The sequence below is a fragment of the Cynocephalus volans genome, chromosome 1 (genome assembly GCF_027409185.1).
Source record: "Cynocephalus volans isolate mCynVol1 chromosome 1, mCynVol1.pri, whole genome shotgun sequence".
Taxonomy (NCBI): domain Eukaryota; kingdom Metazoa; phylum Chordata; class Mammalia; order Dermoptera; family Cynocephalidae; genus Cynocephalus; species Cynocephalus volans.
Genome location: NC_084460.1, coordinates 160,063,877 through 160,069,425, shown reverse-complemented (window position 1 = coordinate 160,069,425; position 5,549 = coordinate 160,063,877). Strand labels below are relative to the sequence as shown.

Here is a 5,549-nt window from a genome sequence, read left to right as displayed (position 1 = left end):
TGTTGCTTAAAATAAGGGCTCTTGTAAAATGATATCTGTTTTTCCTTCCTGGTCATTAAACAGCTTGTGCTTTATAGTAACAGTCTCTGATTTTTCTGGGGGTACTAAAGAAGGTTTCCCTTGTCGTGGTATCTGAAGAAAGGAGTCTTCCCCTCATCCTAATTTCTTCAGTGTGTGCTGGAATCAACTTTGGACTCTTAAGGAAAATGTATTTAGGATCTTGGGATAGGAGCAATTAAAGGGAAGCAGAAAAAATTTACTAGGAGAAAAGTCACAATTTTTTATTAGTCTTAATTGATAGGGTTCATAATAACAACAAAAACATATTTGTAATTTGTAATTTTTTATTCTCTGGGTTATTAAGGGCTTTTTTCTTGGCTTAGTTTTTTGTTTTGTTTTGGTTTTTTGGCTGCTCTAATAGAATGCCATAAATGAGTAGCTTATATACTGTAGAATTTTTTTCCCCCACAGTTCTGGAGGCTGGGAAGTCCAAGATCAAGATGCTGGCACATTTGGTGTCTGGTGAGGGCTCACTTTCTGGTTCAGAAATGGTTCCTTCTTACTGTGTTCTCACATGGTATAAGGGGTGAGGGAGCTCTCTGGAGTATCTTTTAGAAGGACACTAATACCATTGATGAGGGCTCTGATCTCATAATCTAATCATCTTCAAAGGCTCCACCTCCTAGTACCATCACATTGGAGGTTAAGATGTCAATGTATGAATTTTGGGGAGACATAAACATGCAGTCCATTGCATTGGCACATGTAAATTATATTTTCGTTTAAAAAATAACTGGCTGATTTTGACTTAATTATATTTCCCTGTGAGCATAGACTGCTAAGCACTGTGTGTTATCAAAGTTCAAAAATGAAGAGGTGTCAACTACAGAGGTGGGTGCTAGCGTTGAGGTTTTGGAATAACATCACAGGCAGCATACCTATTGGTATTCAGATGGAGCAGCACAGTAGTCATCCTACTAACAGAAAAGTTCCAGCCAAAGAGAAAGGTAATGCTGAGCCTCTTTGTTGAACAAAACCCTCTCCCATTACACTAATCCTCAAGCAAGTTTCCCACCAGCCACTTTCCTGAACATCCAAATGACAAAGCTGTTCTCAGGAGTTGACCACAAGTCCAAGGAATGCCTAGGACTCCTAGAATGAATGTGCACCAGTCTCCAGCTTCAGAACCAGTTTACCCAACAACAGATGGCTATTTTGGAAAATTTACAGGCATCCATGACACAACTGGCTCTTGGGAGGGAAAACAAGAACTCTTCTGTCCCAGTCTTTTCTCATAATCTGTTGGTAAAAAAACCTACCCCAATTCCATAAGTGAGTTTTGGAACAACAACAACAAATTAAGAGATAACCATTATTGTTACATGATCATAACATCTTGAAAACATTTACTATTTAGTAAATTTTTGCCTACTAAAACATCTGTTCTGAACCATCAAAACATCCATGCTTCGGACTAGCATTTTTCTTATTAGAAGTAGGTCAGCTCATCACTATTTAATATTTACTGTATTTTATTACTATTATTAAGCACTTTTATCACTTGCTGACAGAGGGATTTTTTAAGCAAACATTTATTACTTTTTAGAACTGTATTCTTGGTCAGCTGCCAGCATCATACAAAATATTCTAAATAAATGTGAGAGCAATTTCAGCAAGAATTTATGAAGCTACTGGTCAGAAACTATAGCCCCAAATAAATTGTTCAATCATATTTTTCACCCATTTTCTGGAATCCTACACACTGCTGACTAATATCTTCATAGTCTTCTTTTAGTATTTATGTCTTCCCACCATTAGTAAAATACATCTATTCTACATTTCACATATAGTAACACCTCCCAAAATGTATCTATTCATCAAAAGGAGTGTTTCTGAAATGAAATAATCATAATTTTCACTAAGTTTACAAATCACACATTTATTGTAATGTAATACATGTATTACAAGTGTATTTTTAACACATACAAAAGGCATCCAAATTTTGAGAAGCTTTTTTACATTTTATTACTATCTATGTAAATATGTTTAACTTTAATATTAAGAATAGTTTTAAAGAATTCCTACTTTTGTTTACTGTTTGTTTATTTAATGAGCTGAACATTCATTCTAGTCTATAATGTCTAACAACATGGTAAAAAGTTACTACACTCCAAGGTTATTGAATCTGAAATTATTTGTATTTCTCTGCTAGGTGATTTAATACTAATTCCTTTTACTCTCCCCACCCAGTTTCAGATTATTTGTTTCTTTTATCATTAATGAACTCATTAGCCTAAAGTGTTATTGTTTAAAATGCATTTTCATGTGATAATAGCAATCTGCAAAATCATTTGTTCTTTGTTATGTCCAAAAAGCATTATTACCACTGAGGTAATCACTCTACCTTAATTATGCTGCCTACAAAGGCTTACAATAGCCTTGGTTCTAAACAGAACATTCCTTAAAGCAATTCACCTCAAACTATTAAACTAAGAAATTAATGGCTCTGTCTACTGTGGCTGTTTCTTGCAGATTACTAGAATAAGATAAAGTTTTGTGTGAAGCACATTCTTCTTCCTTTGTCCTTGGCTTAAAATCTATCGTGAAGTTTGATGACCTTCTCCCAGCTCATCATTCTGATCAAAATTTTCCACTTGTGCATAAAACTCTACCCATTTCCTGTGGTGTGCTTAGTAGTTGTTAAGTGTGTGTGTGTGTACCTGCATAGGGCAGAGAGGTTGTTATATGAAGAATAGTGTCTTAAGAAGTCATAAGGCAACACAAAACAGTATAGATAGTAAAATAAAAATAAAGATACTTTTGGTTCCTGGCTTTTACTCTTGCCTTTCTGACATATACTGAGAACTTACCTAGTCCTCTTTGTCTGGTCCACCACAGAGGAACTTACTTTTAGAAAGGAATTTGATTAATTCATTCACACTGAGGTATAAATGATGAAAGTTTCAAATTCAATGGTACTTCAAAAAGTTAAATAAAATGGAATTAAAAGATAATAAGAATTCTTCCATGAACTTTTTGCAGTACACTTGTATTGCTAGGGGACAGGTCTTTTACAATGTTTTCTAAAAAATATAACTATAATTGTAAAGATTTATGTTTAGTTAAGTAGTAGATTAGTATTGCTTTTCTATAATAGTAGCAATAATATACAACATATATGGTTTATATTAATAAATACATGTACAAGACACATGTATATGAGTTTTACATACATTACTTCTTTTATTTTAATAATAACACTTAGAGGTGGATAATATTACTTCTATTTTGCATGTATGCATTCTTAGAGAAGTCTCCCTGAAATTTTTGAAACCATAGTGTTAAGGAAATTAGAAAAAATATTTTAACTCACCTAATCATTTTTTTGGGGGGGGGAGGAGGCAGATTTGTACTTTATACCTCATCCTAAGTATTTACAAAGAAGAATATTCCACAAAGAATACATTCATACTATCACTAATTTACTTAAATTTTAACATATGGTAATGCCTATCAACTCTGGGAAGAAAAGGAAAACACTGCTTGAAGGCACTAAAAGCAAGTAAACATAGGCAGAAGTTGGATGGAAGCCATTCTTGGAAGAAAGTGTAGGGTGAGCCTACCAGATGTGTAATTGGAATTTCAAAAGGAGAGAAGAGAAATAATGTGTCAAAAATTAAGAAACAATGGCATAAGTTTCTCTAAAGTTGGTGAAAGTCAAATTGCTGAAAAGAAAAAAAAAAAGAAAAAGAAAAACTTAAAATCAGCCAGAGAAAAAAGTGACATATTAAAAACAGGATGTCCAAATTACAAATGACTGCAGACTTCTCAGAAGAAATAATGGAGAGCATAAGGTAATGGAGAGACACTTATAAGTGCTGAGGGAAAAAGCTGTCAACACAGTTGTCTACACCTGTTAGAAATAACTTTCAAGAAAGAAAATGAGATGCAAACTTACAGATAAGCATAAACTAAAGTAATTCATTAGAAAATGAATGGCACTACAAAAAGTCTGTAGAAAATTCTTTAGGATACAGGGAAATTATACCATATTAAAACTCAGATCTTTAGGAGTAAACCAAAAACACTGAAAGTAGTAAATATAAGGATAAATGCAATATATACCTTTTTTCCTATTAATCATTTTAAAATATGTATGATTTTATTAAAAGTATAGATTTGTATTGTATGGTCTATATTGTAACACACAGGAGAACTGAAGCAGAGAGGATAGAGGGGATGAGGTAAATGACCTACACAGCTGAGGATTTCTTAAATTTTACATGCAGTGGTACAATTTTAACACTGAGTAAACTGAGAAGTGTTAAAGATACATATTGCAATTCTTAGAGTAACCACCAGAAAATATTATTAAGAGGTTTACCTAAGTTAAATAGATAAATAAAAACAGAATTCTAATAAGATGCAATAACAAAAAACAGCAGAAAATCTTAGATGGAATCAACATATTCTTTGAAAACTCAACATAGTAAGACTTCTACAATATTACTAGAAAAATTTAATATATATATAAGAGAAATAAAGTCAGATATAAAAGGTCAATGTACTTGAACCGATATTGCATAAATAAAGGTACATACATGGCCAATAAGCGTGTAAAAAAGTGCTCAAAATCATTCATCAGGCAAATGCAAATTAAACCCACAATGGGATAGATACCATTACACAGCCACTGAATGGTTAAAATTCAAAAGAAGGAAAACAAATTTTGACAAAGCTGATAAGCAATTAGAATTCATTCTCATAACCTGTGGTATTATAAAATGGTACAACCACCATTGCAAAAGTTCTAGCGATTTTTACAAAGCTAAGCATACATCTACTTTATGAACCTTCTGAGTTTCTGAACTTGGGGGCATGGTCAGTATACCTCTTATTTTCCATTGCTGGTTTAGAATATCTTTGTATTAAAAAAATAAATAGATAAAATTACTGCTGTTATTCAAAACTTACACTTCTGTAGTCCATGAGGTCCTTTATATCACTTTTCTCCAAATCCTGTGGCTACCCTTTACTGCTATGTACATGCACCTTGATAATTTCCATGATGAGTCTTCTTCCTCAGACTATTTTTAATTTTTTAAAAATCATATTGTGTACATTTGACGTTTCCAACATGATGTTATGGGATACATTTACACAGCAGAATGGTAACTATACTGAAGCAGATTTACATATCTATCATTTTATGTAGTTACTCTTTTTGTGTGAGAAGAGCAGCCCAAGTCTACTTATTTAACAAAAATCTTAAATAAGATATAATTTTATTTAGTTCTCATGCTGTTCATTAGATCTCTAAATTTCTTCTTCCTACATATATATTTTATGCCTGTCTAGTTAGTAATTTAATTAATTGCTTTGACTGCCTATATGACATCTCGGCACCACGGATTCTTGACCTTCTCAATTGCAATGACTTATAATTAAAGAGTTGGTGAAGTCAACTTCAGGAGTTGGCAGCTGGTGAATTCCCATCTCAGACCTTACTTGCAGTAGGAACTTGAACTATTTTTCTGCGATTTATAGTT

At 32.8% G+C, this 5,549-nt stretch overlaps 1 pseudogene; it reads left to right on the top strand.

The window, feature by feature from the left end:
- The first annotated feature begins 952 nt into the window (after window positions 1–952).
- LOC134362647 (TSSK6-activating co-chaperone protein-like) lies at window positions 953–1,298 on the top strand (annotated as a pseudogene).
- The last annotated feature ends 4,251 nt before the right edge of the window (window positions 1,299–5,549 follow it).